This window comes from Lissotriton helveticus, chromosome 3_2 (assembly GCF_964261635.1).
Source record: "Lissotriton helveticus chromosome 3_2, aLisHel1.1, whole genome shotgun sequence".
Classification (NCBI taxonomy): Eukaryota; Metazoa; Chordata; class Amphibia; order Caudata; family Salamandridae; genus Lissotriton; species Lissotriton helveticus.
Genome location: NC_136062.1, coordinates 277,232,738 through 277,249,113, shown reverse-complemented (window position 1 = coordinate 277,249,113; position 16,376 = coordinate 277,232,738). Strand labels below are relative to the sequence as shown.

Here is a 16,376-nt window from a genome sequence, read left to right as displayed (position 1 = left end):
CTTTTCGAATCATATAAGCCATATCTCCCGTGCCCTCACCTTGTAAGCAATAACATATGAATCATAGATCTTAAAACAAGGAAAAGCAAACTTAACCAATGTCATCATCGTCCTGTGTGCTACACACATCTTTAACTAATCATAGCACCACTTCCGGCCACCTAATCTGGTCCCAGAGAAAGCTAGAGTTACTTATCAACGTGCAGAAGACAGGCACCCAGCACCCCCCCCCCCGCGCAACTCTTTACACATCCTCGTCTTCGGATTCGAGGTCCTCAGCTTCCGGCAAGGGCTCGCAGATGTCCCCCCTATATGTGTTCCACGGTGTCCAAACCATTTACGGGGGCAAGCTCTGAGTACATATACCGCCCTCTCCACCACCATCAGCAGGTCCATATTTCTAGTCCATCTAGCTGCCGTAGGCAGTTCCGGGGCCCCCCACTTTTGCGCAATGTCTCGCTTAGCCACCGTGACCGCCAGAGTGGCCCAGATCATCCCATACCTATCCAGGTCATTGGGGTCCCAGACGTTCAACAGGCACTTACGAGGGTCAGGCAGGACGGAAACTTTGAGAGCTTGGGAGATAGTGCGCATAACCTGCTTCCAGAATTCTTGAAGCTTTGGGCAATCCCATAGTGTGTGAAATAGTGTTCCCTCCTCCCCACAACCCCTCAAGCAGAAGGGGTGCGCTGCTCTCTGTATCCTATGTAGTAATGTTCTAGTGTAGTAGGTGCGGTGCAGAATTTTGAGTTGCACTAATCTAAATTTAGCCGAAATACCTATTTCCCTTGGGGAGGCAAGAGCTGCATTCCATTCTGACTCACTTAAGTCTCCTATCTCCTCCTCCCACTTCCCCTTGAGGCTAAGCGTAGGGTCATCCAGGTTATTCACTAGCTTTTTATAGGTGAGGGAGGTCGCACTCTGTTGCATAAGGTCTGTTAATAGTCTGTCCTCCAACGGCGAGGATTCCGGCAATACGGTGTTCGCCGGGATCGCTCGGAGCAATGCATGACGTATCTGTACATATCTGAACGTCTCGGTGGGGCTCAGGTCATATTGCTGTTGAAGGCGGGTAAGCGCAACTACCGTGCCATTCTCCCACAGGTCACCCACCGTGGAAATCCCTATGCAGTCCCACTGCGCAAACCCTTTGCATGTCCTAAGGTTACCTAATGAGTTCGTATCCCACAGTGGTGTCATCTTGGTAATCCTCCCTTTCCATCCCATCCGTGTCTGTGCCATATGCCATAGGGTTACTGTATGTCGTGTTGGGCCTATCAGTTTTCTAACTTGTGGTTTGTTATACAAAACAGAGAGCATGCCGTCCGTCCCCAATTGCGACCAGTCCGCCCTGTAAGCTGGGTCTGTGCGTGGGATGTGGATCCATTGATTGATAATTTTGAGTTGGGCTGCCCAATAGTATAACTGTACATTCGGTAGCGAAATCCCCCCTCATACCAACTTTTCACCAGTTTATCCTGTGCGATACGCACCTGGCCATTGCTCCAGAGCAGACTGTTGACCAGGGCTGCTACCTGTTGGAAATATTGTGGCTGAATCAGATACGGGGTATTTTCTAGCACATAAAGGAACCTCGGGAGCGCCATCATTTTATACAGGGCTGCTCGGCCAAGGAGGGTGAAGGGCAGGGTCGCCCAGTGTTTGACGTCCGCACGTAGGCGGTCCAGTGGTGGCTTCAAATTTTTGTCAAAAAAATCTGCGGCGGTGCCCGTAATTACAATACCCAAGTATTTAAAGGAGGTGGTCGTCAGTGCCAGAGGGCAGTCCTCCTGCAACAGCGGCTCCGGGCCTTTGAGGACGTACACTACGGACTTAGACCAGTTCAGGGTGTAGCCTGACGACTGTCCGTGGGCATCGCAGAGATGCAGTAGTGCAGGGATCCCGTTGTCAGGGTCAACCATATAGACGAGCATATCGTCTGCATACAGGGATATCTTGTCTTCCCATCCCTCCTCCCATCTGATACCCTGAAACAGCGGTGTCGTTCGAAGCAGGATCGCTAGTGGCTCCAGCACTAAGGCAAAGAGCAGGGGCGACAACGGGCACCCCTGTCTGGTCCCCCGCCCCAGCGGGAATGATGGTGAAATGTGGCCATTCGCTACAACTTGTGCTATCGGCGATGTATACAAGAGTCTCACCCATGCAATATACTTTGGGCCAAAGCCCATGCGTGCAAGTACAGCGAATAAATACTCCCATTCTACAAGATCAAACGCCATTTTGGCATCAAGTGAGAGGATCACCGCTTGTTCGGAGAGGAGGTGTGCTCGTGCCAACACCCCATGTACCCTCCTGAGATTCAGAGCAGTACTCCTGTGAGGCATAAAGCCCGACTGATCAGGGTGTATTAGTGCATGTAGATGTTGCGTTAGGCGGCTAGCCAGGAGCTTCGCCAGAATCTTGGCTTCCACATTTAGCAGGGAGATAGGGCGGTACGATGAGCAGGCAGTCGGTGGCTTGTTCGGCTTAGGAATGGCCACGATCGTGGCTGTACGCTGGTCAAGCGGCAATTCTGCCCTCTCAAGGCTGTCAATGTACATATCTAGCAGTGGTCTACTTAGTGTCGGGCCATGGCCGTGTACCATTCCACCGGCAGTCCGTTGGGACCTAAGGCCTTGCCGGATTGCAGTGTCTGTATCGCCAGTTGAATTTCTTCTTCCGACAGGTCAGTGTCTAGTTCCTGCTGTGCCTCCTGCGGGAGTACGGGGATGTCTATGTGTTCAAGGGAGGCCGCCGCAGTCTGCGCAGTGATTATTCTTTCCGGGGTGTAGGTTTCCTGGAAGTGGCGTGCTAAGGTGCGTACTATGTGCTCAGGGTGCGTATGCAGCTGACCATCGTGAGTGTAGAGTCTCTGTATACCTCTGGTATTACCCCCTCTCCTATCCAGCCATGCCAGCATTTTCCCGGCTTTATCACCCACGTCATATATTCTATGTGCTGTATTTGCGATGTAGCCCTTAACGGTCGTTTTGAGGTGAGTCTGGTATTGCTGTTGACGGAGGTGCAGTAGGTGTGTTGTTTCAGGGGTGGGGTCTGACATGTGAGCGGTATTTGCGCTGTGGAGTGCCAGTTCTAATTCTGCGAGTTCGCGTCTGGAGTCCCGCTTGTGCCCCGTTACCGCTGCGATGGCCTCCCCCCGTAGGACCGCCTTGTAAGCCTCCCAAAGGACCGACGGCGAGGACACCGTCCCACTATTCTCTGCAAAGTACTGTGTGGTAGCTAATTTTAGCTTCTTCCTGACCTTGGGGATTTTTAAATAATTGGGGTACAATGGGTATATTCTAGCGCATTTCCTTTCTCTAGTGGTGAGCGACAGGGATATCGGTGAGTGATCCGACACGCCTCTGGGCAGGATTTCCAACTTATCTACCGGTCCCAGGCCAATTCCCATAAACAAAAAATAGTCTATTCGTGAAAGGCTGTTGTGAGTAGCAGAGTAGTACGTGTAGTGGGTCGTCGCCGGGTTGAGCTGACGCCACACATCTGTGAGCCCCATGGCTTCTAAGAAGCCAGGGAGTGCAGTAGCACTCCGTGGTTGACCTCGCACGGGAAAGGTGTCTAACGTGGGGTCTGTGATGGCATTAAAGTCTCCCCCGATAATTATGTCACCCTCCGGGAGTTCAAGGAGGAACTTGCCTAAGGCTGGTAGTGCCGTAGAGTGGAGTGACGGCGGGATGTATACTGAGACCACAGTGAGAGGTCTACCCTCCCATTGGCCATGGAGTGCAGCGAATCGACCCTGGTCGTCCGCCTTACTATGTTCCACTAAGAAGGGTGTCGTTTTTTTCATAAGTATCCCGGTCCCTCTGGAGCCCGTTGTGAATTCCGCATGTACCGCCATGGTATACCCACGTCTGTCCAGTGCTTTACACGCCTTCCCAGTGAGGTGTGATTCCTGAATCATTACGAGGTCAGGACTCTGGCGTTTGATGGCCTGCAGAACCAGCCCTCTCTTAATTTTATCTCCCAAGCCTCTGACGTTCCAAGTGAGCAGGCGCAGGGGGGGTACCTCCGTTGTATTACGGGGTCCCTCGGCGGTTGTCGCTTGTAGTTGCTGGGCCATTGGGTCGTGTTAGCAGTGATGCGAGTGAGTGACAGCCTAGTGCAGAGCCTACACTGCTTCGTGTGTTGGTGCTCTGAAACCCGGTGGCAAGTGGTGCGCTAGCGTAGTACGGTATATAGATGATGACAGTTAACAAGAACTTTAACATTACAACCCCCCCGCCATCCCCCCTCCCTGCTCCCCTGCTCCACGGACCATTCCCCGCCCGCTTCCCCAACTTGGCAGAGTGCTTTGTTTCCCCAAAGAGAACCATCTTACTTGCTCGTGGGGTTGGTGAGTCCCCTACAGGCACCGGCTAATGCCCACCCTACTCAGCTGCACCAGGCTTAGGTCCCCGTACAGTGCATTTGTCCCGGAGCAGATTCAGTAACCTTTATTCCAGGGGCGGTTGTCCGGAGTCGAGCGGGTCCCTCTCCAGATCAGAGTCCAGTCGCACTGCGCCCCCCTGACTCGCAGGACGACTGGTCGGCGGAGTGGCTCGGCTGTTGTCACGGCTGCGCTGACGGTCCCTGTGCGGACGTTGGGGCCGGCCCTCCCGCCTCCACCCATCCAGCCAGTCCCGTGCGACTTCAGGATTGTCAAAAAACCAAGCTTTGCCATCAGCCACAATCCGCAACTTTGCAGGGAACAACATTGCGTACGGCAAGCCTTTGTCACGCAGCGTCTTCTTCACCTCAGTATTCGATTTCCTGCGCCTGGCCACCTCCGTCGTATAGTCCGGAAAAAAGGCTAGGGTCGAGTTCTGGAGCTTGACAGGTGGTGAGACTCTCGCTGCCTGTAGAACCGGGTCCCGGTCCCTGAAGTTAAAGAGCCGAGCCAGGACAGGTCGTGGCGCAGCACCTGGCTTCGGCGCCCTGCCAGGCACCCTATGCGCCCGTTCCACTGAAAAGAAGTGCGATAGACCCTTGGGACGAAGCTTATTTCTTATGAGGTCCTCAACATATAAATCCATTGCCTCTTTTCCTTCCGATTCCGGAAGGCCAAGGATGCGTACGTTATTTCTTCGTGAACGCCCCTCTTGGTCATCCAACTTGTCCTGTAGCATCTTGGTGACTTTCTCCATGCGTTCCATCGCTACTTGCAGTTCTGAGGTGTCCTCAATAAGTGATTTTGTAACCACCTCTACTTGAGACACCCTCTCGGACATTTTCTGGAAGTCCGCCCTCAGCAGAGTAACCTCGGAGGAGATGGAACCCACCGTCGTCTGTACTTCTGTGAGAGTCCTCATAATGTCCTCCAAGGTCACTTTTTTGGTCCCCTCCTTGTCTGGAGTAGCGCCTATGGAAGTACGGCCACTGACCTGGGACTGCCCCTCCTGGCTATATGCGAATTTGTCCAGTTTAGCCTGGGTTGACCCACTCCTGGTCCCTTTACCTGCCATGTCTCAAGGCGTGTGGCAGCTCTATCCTGTTGTCGGTGGCACCCTGGTCCGATTGCGGCGGGGGTCAGAGAGGTTGGATCGTGGGCAGGAGTCACGTGGTCCGGCCGGGGCGCCGACCAACCGCAGAGCCCGGAGCGAGCCCCCTGCTGACAGGGCCGGTGTCCCACTACAAAGGCGTCCTTTCCTCCCTGTCTCCCCTGGATCCCAATGTGCGTGATTCGGTTCAGCCACCCATGCACCTTCAATCTGTACTTGGTTTCTGAGTAACCCCGCAGTGCGCCCTCGGCCCGCGGGCACCAGACCGCAGCGGCGAAGTATCGGATTGGTCCGTAGTACTCCTGTGCAGCGCACGCAGGGCCGTGACCCCCCACAAGCTGGTGCGAGCGGCCTTGTCCAGTCACCGACCCTTCCGCTGCAGCGCCGATCGCGCTGTACCGCCAGTCCCACAGTCAAACAATGTCCACCCGGTTGCAGCGTCGGGAGGGCGCTCAAGAGGCCACCGGAGCGGGCGTTACTGGCGCCCCTTCTGCCAGTCCGCACCCGGGGCCGTGTCTCAGTCTAGTGCCTCGTTATTTTCCTTTTCCCCCGTTTTTTATTGTTTCCCACGTGTGTCACCTCAGGGGTCCTGGGGGGGGGGGCACTCACCCTCACCGCCGGTCAGTCCACAAGACCTCTCAAGGGCACAAGGAGTGGAGAAATGCCAGTGCTCCCTCCGTTACTCCCGCTCAGGTACTGTCTCAGATATGGCGGTCCGCCATTACAGGAGGCACCTCCCGCGGTCTGGGACTTCTCACACTCCGCCTCCGCTTCGGCCGCACTGTGGATGACAATAGCTTCCGATGCCCCAGTCCATTGCCACACACACTGTTCAGTACGCAGAGGAGGGGGCTCCCCGCCTTGCCGACTCCTCCGGTGCAGTATTTGTTCCGATCCCTCCAGGGGGCGGCCGCTTCCGCCGGACCTCGGCCAGGCAGGTCTCACTTCCGCCGGGCCCGGCAGGCATGCAAGGTCGGTGCTGTCCGAAAGTCGCAGGGCCTCGATCGGCCGCAGCGGCAGTAGCAGTTCCCGGTCTCCAAATCTCACCGGGACCGGATCGGAAGGTGCTGCAGGGGTGCCTAGCTCGGCGCCGCCGCTTCAGGCAGGCGATGCAACGGATTAGTGTGCCGGATTTACTCTAAGGCCGATGTGCCTTGGGGAGCTCCCTCGCTACACAGCCGCCATGGATGGCTGCTAGCCACGCCCCCCCAAAAGCCATTTTAAAACTGGCGGTGTTCATCCCATTCTGACAGGCTTTGCAGGTCTTACATTTGAAAAATCCTTTTCTTTGGTTAAGCCAGTTCATTTTAGATTGTTCAGTGGGGTTATTTGTTACCAGTCTATCTCTCATGTTGGGTGCCCTTCTGTTTGTAATCGTGGGCCTACATGGTAAGTTGTCACCCAAAACTGGATCATTTTTAACTAGTGACCAGTTTCTCTGGATTATGTGGCTAATTTCTTTGTTTTTCTTGCTATACCCAACTATCATTCTAAATTCTTTACTGTTTGGGTTTGAATTTTCCACCTGCATAGCAGCAATATCCATCCCAACACTTGATTCTATCTCAGGTAGGTTGAGTTTTAAAAGCTTGTTCCTGTCTATTGAGTTATTTTTCCGTATTGCAGCATAAATACATTTGACAGTGTAACCCCTTTCCAAAAATCTTGATCTGCTTTCCTGTTGAGCTTTCCTCAGTTCAATCTCAGTGCTACAGATGCGTTTTATGCGTAGCATTTCCCCATAGGGGATGCTCTGGACCAGGTGTTTGGGGTGATGGCTACTTGCGTGTAGGACTGAGTTTACCGCAGTAGGTTTTCTGTGCATTTTCGTCTCAAACCTACCACCCTCTATGTATACTTCTACATCCAAAAAGATTACCTGGGGTGCACTGATTTCTGAGGTGAACTGTAAATTAATGTCATTTTGGTTCAATTCTTGAATAAACATGGTTGCTTCTGATTCAGACCCATGCCAAATTAAAAAAAAATCATCGATATATTGTCACCAGCATTTAACATGTTGATTTAGGGTGTTCACCGCTATCACTGGATTTTACATTGCCTCTGAGCAAAGCGTTGCTAATACGCCACTAACATGGCGATGTAATCGAGCGATAGCCGGCGATAGTAAAAGACGCGCTAAGCGCGATTTGAGATAATTATCACATTCTGTTGGCAATATGCCCCAAAGTCTTTTGCCATTTCTACAGCAAAGTCTTTAAGCATAGAACTAAAACAGCGCTGTCCTTGCTGAGCAGTAAAATGACAAAAGCCATTTACCACTCCAGGCACAGTATTACCGCTTTGTATTGGGAAAATACCAACCAAACCAATCTGAAATGAGTAATAGCAACCCCTAACACAGTGGTTCGCTCTAATTAGAGCTCTTCAGAGAGGTATAGCTTTGTCCAGACACAGGGGAGCACCAAGTAAACGTAAAAAAAAATACCCTTTCAGGCATAGAGTGATGAATAAATTATGCAAAAAGAAGCAGAGAACTCTGGGTATTTCTCAAGTTTAAATGGAAAGCAGCTCCTGTATAGAGGACTCTCAACACCAACGACACTCTAGATCTGCTCACCTCAAATGTCTGCTTTTCTATCAAAGGCTTTAAGCATAGGATTAGCACAGTGCCATCCACACCGAGATCAGAAAGGGACAGAGTATTTTGCCATTTCTACAGCAAAGTCTTTAAGCATGGGACAAGCACAGTGCTGTCCTTGTCGAGCTGTAAAGTGACAAAAGCTGTTTACCACTCCAGGCACAGTATTACAGCTTTGAATTGGTAAAAGCAACCCCTGACACAGTGTTTTGCCCTAATTAGAGCTTTTCAGAGAGGTGTAGCTTTGTTCAGACACAAGGGAGCACCCAGTATAAGTAAATAAAATACCCTTTCAAGCATGGAGTGACGAATAATATATATATATATATATATATATATATATATATATATATATATATATATATATATATATATATATATATATATATATATATATATATATATATGTCCATCGCAGCTCCTTTGGTAAGGAAATGAGTACGCACTCACAAAGTCCTTCGTTCCCCAAGATTTTATTCACAGTGATTTCCAGCATATAAGTACAAAATCCAATCCGACGCGTTTCGCTACAAACGTGTAGCTTGCTCGCGGTTAATATTATGCAAAGTTTGAGCCACTCCTATTTCTAGGGAGGGCCCGCCAAAGACTGTGTAATCATTGCATCACTTCCTGTAACTAATACCGGAAGTGAACTGGGAATTGTAGTTTTAACAACCCATCTTACGTTAATTTTTTGTTTCGTTAATTTCAAGTTTTCTGGCATCCTTTTTCCTGTTTTTTGTATTATTTTATTGTATAGATATATAGATATATATAGTTTGGTATCCCATCTTTATTAAATATTTGGAAATGAAGGGGACTCCCATTATATTTTGATTTAGGCATTACCGGCCGATTATCACTGAGAATAAAATCTTGGGGAACGAAGGACTTTGTGAGTGCGTACTCATTTCCTTACCGAAGGAGGTGCGATGGATAAATAAAAGCGAGGCTCTGCTAAGGAGTACAGCACCGGTAACGAGAGCGCCAGGGGTCTGCAGTCAAGAGCCAAATCGGTGGATATATATATATATATATATATATATATTACCTACTGGCGGTCGCCAGTAGGTATATATAGTTAGGATTTTTTCCCTATGGGATTTTTGAAAATTCTATGTCTAATAACTTTGGCGTTTGTGGACGGAATTGGCTGAAATTTTCAGGAAAATGGAACATTTTGTTTCTGAGCAGCCCCTGGAAATTTGGGGGGAGTTGGTCCAGGGGGGGCCGAGAAAAAAGGGGGGTCCCAAAACGTGTTTTTAACATTGAGTTTTCCATAGGGCGGTTAGCCTCACTTTTAGCCCGAACGGCTGAATGGATTTGCACGAAACTTGGCAAAATTGTAGGGACTGGTAGCCCGATGTGCCTTTTGTAGGTCTTAATATATGTGCTGCAGTGGATTTTGAGAAATTAACGGTCAAAAAAAGATATATATCTGTAAGCGCGGACCAGGCAGCGCCCCGGTTCGCGTACTTTTCGCGTAACGGAACTTCGCGTAGCGAAGCTGATTGGCTCTCCGGTGTCTGTCAACATTCTAAACAGTCCGGAGCGGCCGCCATCTTGTCTCTCGGTAGGATCGAGAGACAAGAGGAGGCCAAAACAAAGGGGGAAATAACTATAAGGGGGCATAGTAGATCCTCGCTGACCCCCTAGGTTTAATGTGGAGGTTTTAAAGAGGTCCCGCGGGGCAAAAAAAAAAAAAAAATTTTTTTTGTTTTTTTTCGTGGTTAGCGCCCGGTACGCGAACCGGGAAGCGTTCTGGGGAGCGTACTACAATGAAAAATGAATGATAGACTTTTCAAATGCTGTATGTTAATTGATTGTTGGTTTTGTTGATTATTTTTTTTTTTTTTTTTATTTTTTAAGCATTTTTTATTGTGTTTCATAATTTATTAAACTTTCTAACATTTCATTGTCAGAAATTTCATAATTATCATGGAATATACATTGTAGTCTCTGAGGTTGTAAAATGTCCTCATTTGCAAGGAGGTTATCTACTGCTTGTACACATTGCAGTAGTTCTTGGTCCCAAGTTTCATCCATAAATTCAATCTCATTTGGATCAATGATTTCTGTGTTGGACTCTGGAAGGACAATTTCAAATGAAATTTTTTGTTCACTTTCCATTTTCCCTGAAATTTGCATAAAAAAAATATATATTAGTAGAGGTAGGGCACTGTTGGGATTAATTTTAGATAGGCAGTTTTTAACAGTGAATTTATCTTTGGGCAGTGTATAGTATCAGAGTGGAAGTAGGAATATAAAAAAGTGTATCTAAATTTATAAGTACTACAGAGGGATAGTATATAACTAACAGAAAAAGTTTGCCATATTAACTTAAAGTGCACAATATACTTCAGTTTTAAAAATAACAACTTACCTTTAAAAAGAAGTTGAAGTTATTAATGAAAATCCTATTGAAATGTACACCAGGAAGTAGTAGTCAAAATGGCTGTGTTTCCTTCTCTTCCTTTATATATATTCGGGTACATAACCAATCAAATGTCAGGTAAAAAAAGTAGAAAATGAAAGTAACATTTTAATTGGTTGTCAATTCCAACACTTCAGATGTGTTTTGTGAAGTAATTTACCTCACGGTATTTAGAGAGGTCTACAGGCTAAATGGCTAAATGGAATTCCAATCAAATTTGTGAAAATGGTAGGGATTGGTATGTAGTATGAGCTAATCTATATTTGGTGAAATTGTCTCAAGTGGCTTTTGTGTGAACTACTTTCCCACCTTTTTTGATGGTGCGCTTCCCAGGGAGCGACCCGGTACGCGAACCGTTGAGCGCCCCGGTTCGCGGACCTTAAGCGTTCCGGGAGTCCACCATTTTGTGTTTCGGTCGAATTAAGATACAAGATGGAGGGCAATTAATGTTCGGAATGGGTAGAAGGGGGCACGGTAGAGTTATCTTGACCCCCTAGGTTTTCTGAGGGTGGCTGAGGAGGTTTATATGTGCGAAAAAAAAACATTTTTTAAAAAAATTTCGCGAGGTTAGCTCCCGGTACGTGTACCGGGTAGCGCCCCAGGGAGTGTACTTTGTTGAAAATTAGTGAAAAAAGTTAGAGTAAAATAATAATTGTGAGTGATTAGATGTAGGGTAGCTCTGAGAAGAGCTTTTGGGTTTATGGTACATTTAGGTACTTATAAGTAGGTACCAATGCACATTTTTAAATTCAGAGTGAAAATTCTGTTGCCCTCATCTGAGAAGTGAACTCCATCTCCTCTGTAGATATCTTGCATGTATCATGTAAGCTGAAACAGATTTGTTTACATGCTTCCTCGACTTCTCAATTTGTGGACAAAATTGGTTTGACCACCTCCATTTCACAATGTTGTTTTCGTTCTCGGCAATAGCGCTTCCGGGACGCGCATTAGTACGCGCCCTGGGGCGCGCCGCAAGATTGCGCTTACCCGTACGTTCACCTGTCCGCGCCCCGGGAGCGCACTAAAAATAATATTAAAAATAAATAAAAAAATTATAAAATATAAAATTAGATTTAAAATGTATTATTTTTATAAAGATTTGCTATTAAAAAACCTATGAAATTCACTGAAAAAACCATAGGTTATAGACCATATATAGTTAGGAATTAGCATTTACAAAACCTTGAAAATTCACTGAAAAAACCATAGGTTATAGACCATATATAGTTAGGAATTAGCATTTAAAAAACCTTATTTTACTCACACAAAACCATTGAAATTCCATATATAGTTAGTTGTACTAACTATATATCGCGCCCCCGCAATCCACTGCTGATGATGTCACATATTACATCATTCATGACATGGTCAGTGACATCACTGATGACATCACTGATGACATCTCAAATGACATCACTGATGACATCACTGATGACATCTCAAATGACATCATTGATGACATCATGACACACCAATACCAGTTACTACATACGCACTCACTGATTCCTACGTCTACACACACATTCACTCATTCACCCATACAATCACTCATACATACAGTCACTCATTATTACAACACTATCATATGCACTCATACACCTATGCAGACACTCACACACTGCCACTCATCCATGGAGTTACTCACACACCTAGTCAGTCCTGTAAAGAATCAATCACACTTCCATTTCCTCATCTATACAGTTAAACACAGAACACCATACTTCAGTGACATCACTGATGACATCACTGATGACATCTCAAATGACATCACTGATGACATCTCAAATGACATCACTGATGACATCATGACACACCAATACCAGTTACTACATACGCACTCACTGATTCCTACGTCTACACACACATTCACTCATTCACCCATACAATCACTCATACATACAGTCACTCATTATTACAACACTATCATATGCACTCATACACCTAGTCAGTCCTGTGAAGAATCAATCACACTTCGATTTCCTCATCTATACAGTTAAACACAGAACACCATACTTTTCACACATATACTAACACATACTTACTCTCTTATACAATCACTGATACAAGTACACATTGATATGCACAGAGTCACACACCTCCCAGCCAGCCACACACACACTCAGTCTTCCATACATCCACTCATTCTTCAATATGTAAAACATATTTAAACTTTACAAAAACACACAGACACTAGATGATGTCATCAGTGATGTCATTTGAGATGTCATCAGTGATGTCATCAGTGATGTCATTTGAGATGTCATCAGTGATGTCATCAGTGATGTCACTGACCATGTCATGAATGATGTAATATGTGACATCATCAGCAGTGGATTGCGGGTGCGCGATATATAGTTAGTACAACTAACTATATATGGAATTTCAATGGTTTTGTGTGAGTAAAATAAGGTTTTTTAAATGCTAATTCCTAACTATATATGGTCTATAACCTATGGTTTTTTCAGTGAATTTTCAAGGTTTTGTAAATGCTAATTCCTAACTATATATGGTCTATAACCTATGGTTTTTTCAGTGAATATATATATATATATCACTGAGTTCGCCTCACAACATCCAGTTTCCCTGGACCAGACGAACGTGGACCCAAAGATATAGTGCAGGATGGATTTATTTACTGGCCTGCACCACCGCCATAATGCGTTGAGTAGTGCCTTCAAATATTTAAAGTGCTAGTGCAAAGACTCGTGATCACACAGGTGAATCGATCATGGACATAGAAGAGTCAGTATTGTATCACAAGTTCAAATATGCATCATGCAAAACGGTTCCATTAAACAGGTAATGATGGAAATTGGCTTAAAGTTAATTAATATTTGAAAATCAATTAAAACATTTTTAAAAAATGTTTAAAGCCAGTGCATTTGACAACTATGATTATGTCATCTAAATACATAAACATCCGCTAAAGCCTGCATAGTAAAAAACAGTGCAATAAAATATGGCATGTGTAAAAATATACTGAATTGGAAAAAAGCAAAGCTCCTTGGCAGTGCATAATCTTGTTTACCACAAATTTAAATGTCACACATACCACCACCACCATTTTTTAGTCTTTTACTGTAAATTCATAGTTAGCTAAAGCTAGTTAATTAAGGAAACTCTTCATTCACATGCCTAGCAAAACACATATATATAGTGAAAGAAATAAATGAAGTGTGCTCACTATTTCTGTGTGGCTTTACTCCGCTTTGGTTCTCCTGTTTCGTTGGATATATATATATATATATATATATATATATATATATATATATATATACATATATATATATACATATATGTATATACATATATATATAACTATATATATATATATATACATATATACTCACACATATATATTTTTAATGTTCATTAACTTTTGTCCTACAACAAAGTACGCATAATCAGAACATAATCACTGACCACATTTCTGTCGTATTGTGAAATGCCACAGTCAAATAAATATTATAAGTCGTGCTTATAACTTCGACATACCATTTTAGATTGTCTTTAGGAGGTAAGGGTTGTTTTCTAGCCCACGTTTTAGAGTCTTTTTCAGGCCGCAAAGTGTATCTTGTTTTGCTGTGGTCTTCGCCCTGCACCATACGCGAAGTGTTGAATAAATGCAATCAGTATTTCCTCCCAGGTTGTGACTGTCTCGGGCGACAGCATTCGTCTTTGTTGTGGGGTATGGTTGTGTTTTTTTCCTGGTTCCGCCCATGTGAACGATCTCCTCATTCTTGTGTCGGCCTGGGGCAACGTCAGGTTTGTTATTTTAACCCGTACCTTCCGAGGTCAAACCCATGATATATCTCCAGTGTTTGAATATTTCCGGGCAAGTCCAAACAGGTCCGCACTGTTTTCTAAGCCTCTGGGCCATATGTCGTGACATTTTCAGTTAGGTAAACACTGCCTAATACTTTTAATTGAATTATTTTAAATCATGCTTTTTCCTCAGCTGTCATCTTACTGCCCAAGTCTGCTTCCCGTTTTTCTGAGTCCTGTTAGTTCTGCCCAATAAGGTGTAGTGTTGGTGTAACTTGTCCAATGTTTACAGTATCCACCATTTGTGTGATGTTGGGTCATGCCATTGTGCAGTGTCACCCATTTTCGACATACGTTGAACTTTGGGTGTGTCCACCGGAGGAGTTCTAGTGAGTACGACTCTGGTCCTGGCGTGTGGAAGGCACACCACCCAGAAATACCTGGCTGTGCACAGGAACCTGGTGCTTACTGCTGTTGTAATGTGTAGAGCTAGTGATAACTTGGCCAACAAAGTACAAAGCACAGGTCCTCTCATGTATCTAGTATTATCTAGTAGTGTTTAGCTAGCCCATGGGATAGTAACTTCCTTAAGGTGTTATTTAGGGTTTGGTGACAGGGTACTTTGCCCATCAAACTGACTGTCAATCAATCCTCTCTGTGTGAAGTCGGGTGAACCGTCATGTTTCAACTGCTGGCTCCACCTGTAGAATCCGTATGCCAACAGCCGGACCGACATCCAGCATCAGTGTAAACACCTAAGACCCTCCCCCATCTTTGGGGCACATGCTCTAATGTACTTTTTCCCCTCTTCAGCTGGTGGCCCCATACAGAAAAAAAAAATAGAGCTCCCACATCCTAATCCCAGGATGTGAGGCGTATTTTTTGTTATTAAAAAAACAAACCTCTTGCTTTTTGATGTTTGTTTTGACAAACAAAAAAGTTTGTTGAGCAGCCTCATGAAACATGGAGGTCCCTCAGCAACATTACTAACCATTTTCTAAAATGGGGCAACACAATAGGTCCAGGACCTGGGTAAATTGCGATATGAGAAACAATGGTCCTTACCATCAATAAAGCATAGCATGAGTCAATACATAGTTACTGAGTCAAAATTATTTAGAGCATATCGTAATTCTACAGCTCAATGAGATGAATCTTACATATGGTACAGTAAACAAACAAAACAGCAACAGACTTATTTATTACCAGACAATTTAATTCATTGCTAATTCAATGGATATTTTGAATTCATAAAAACGTTTCCAAGTGTCACATTCAATACATTAATACAACAGCTTGGCCAACGGTGATTATGCCCCAAGAGAGGACGTGCAAAAGCAGGCGTGATAAGGAATGATATAAGTGTTTTTAGAAAAATAAGAGAAAGAATCAGAAAAAAATTGCGACAACAAATACAGTAACAGTCTTTACAATGAAAAACGGACGGTTTTGAAAAATACTGTCTCAGTAAACACCCAGCCTTAATACTTTTCTTTATAATTTGATCAATGCAAAAATGGACATAGGTTCCAAAATAAGCACGTCAGGATTATGGGGGGGAAGAGAGGGGTCAAGGTCCGGGTGAGGTCATGGATAGGGTGTCGACGTTTCGAGTCGTCTAGTGGCCCGACGGGTAGATTACACCTCAGCCGTGCGAGTCTTCATCAGGACAATAGAGGGAAGGGCAATATCACCAAGGCTTGGTAATACCTGGAACAATCAAGGACACAATAAGGGGCCGATTAGGATGGAGGATTTTCCGCCACCTCCGGGCCGGCGGAAGCCACCTCCGGCCCGGAGGAGGCGGAAAATCCTCTGCGGAGTCACCAAAGACCCACCGCCGCATTACGATGGCTGGTGGGTCTTGGTTTCTGTCCGCTGCTTTTCCGCCGCGGTCGGATAACAACCGCGGCGGAAAAGCTCTCATTTGGCTGGCAGTGTCTATCAGACACAGCCAGCCAAATTAGGAAGCATTAGTAAACATGCTTTTCCGCGGCGGTTTTTCCGCCGTGGAAAAGCATGTGTACTTTTGATTTTGGGGGCCCGTTGCGGGCCCCCAGGGTGTAGGCGGGTG

General features: G+C 45.8%; 1 protein-coding gene across 6 annotated transcripts in view; it reads left to right on the top strand.

The window, feature by feature from the left end:
* Positions 1-16,376, top strand: part of ACSBG1 (acyl-CoA synthetase bubblegum family member 1) — a 722,575-nt gene that overhangs the window by 579,671 nt on the left and 126,528 nt on the right. The window lies entirely within an intron of this gene.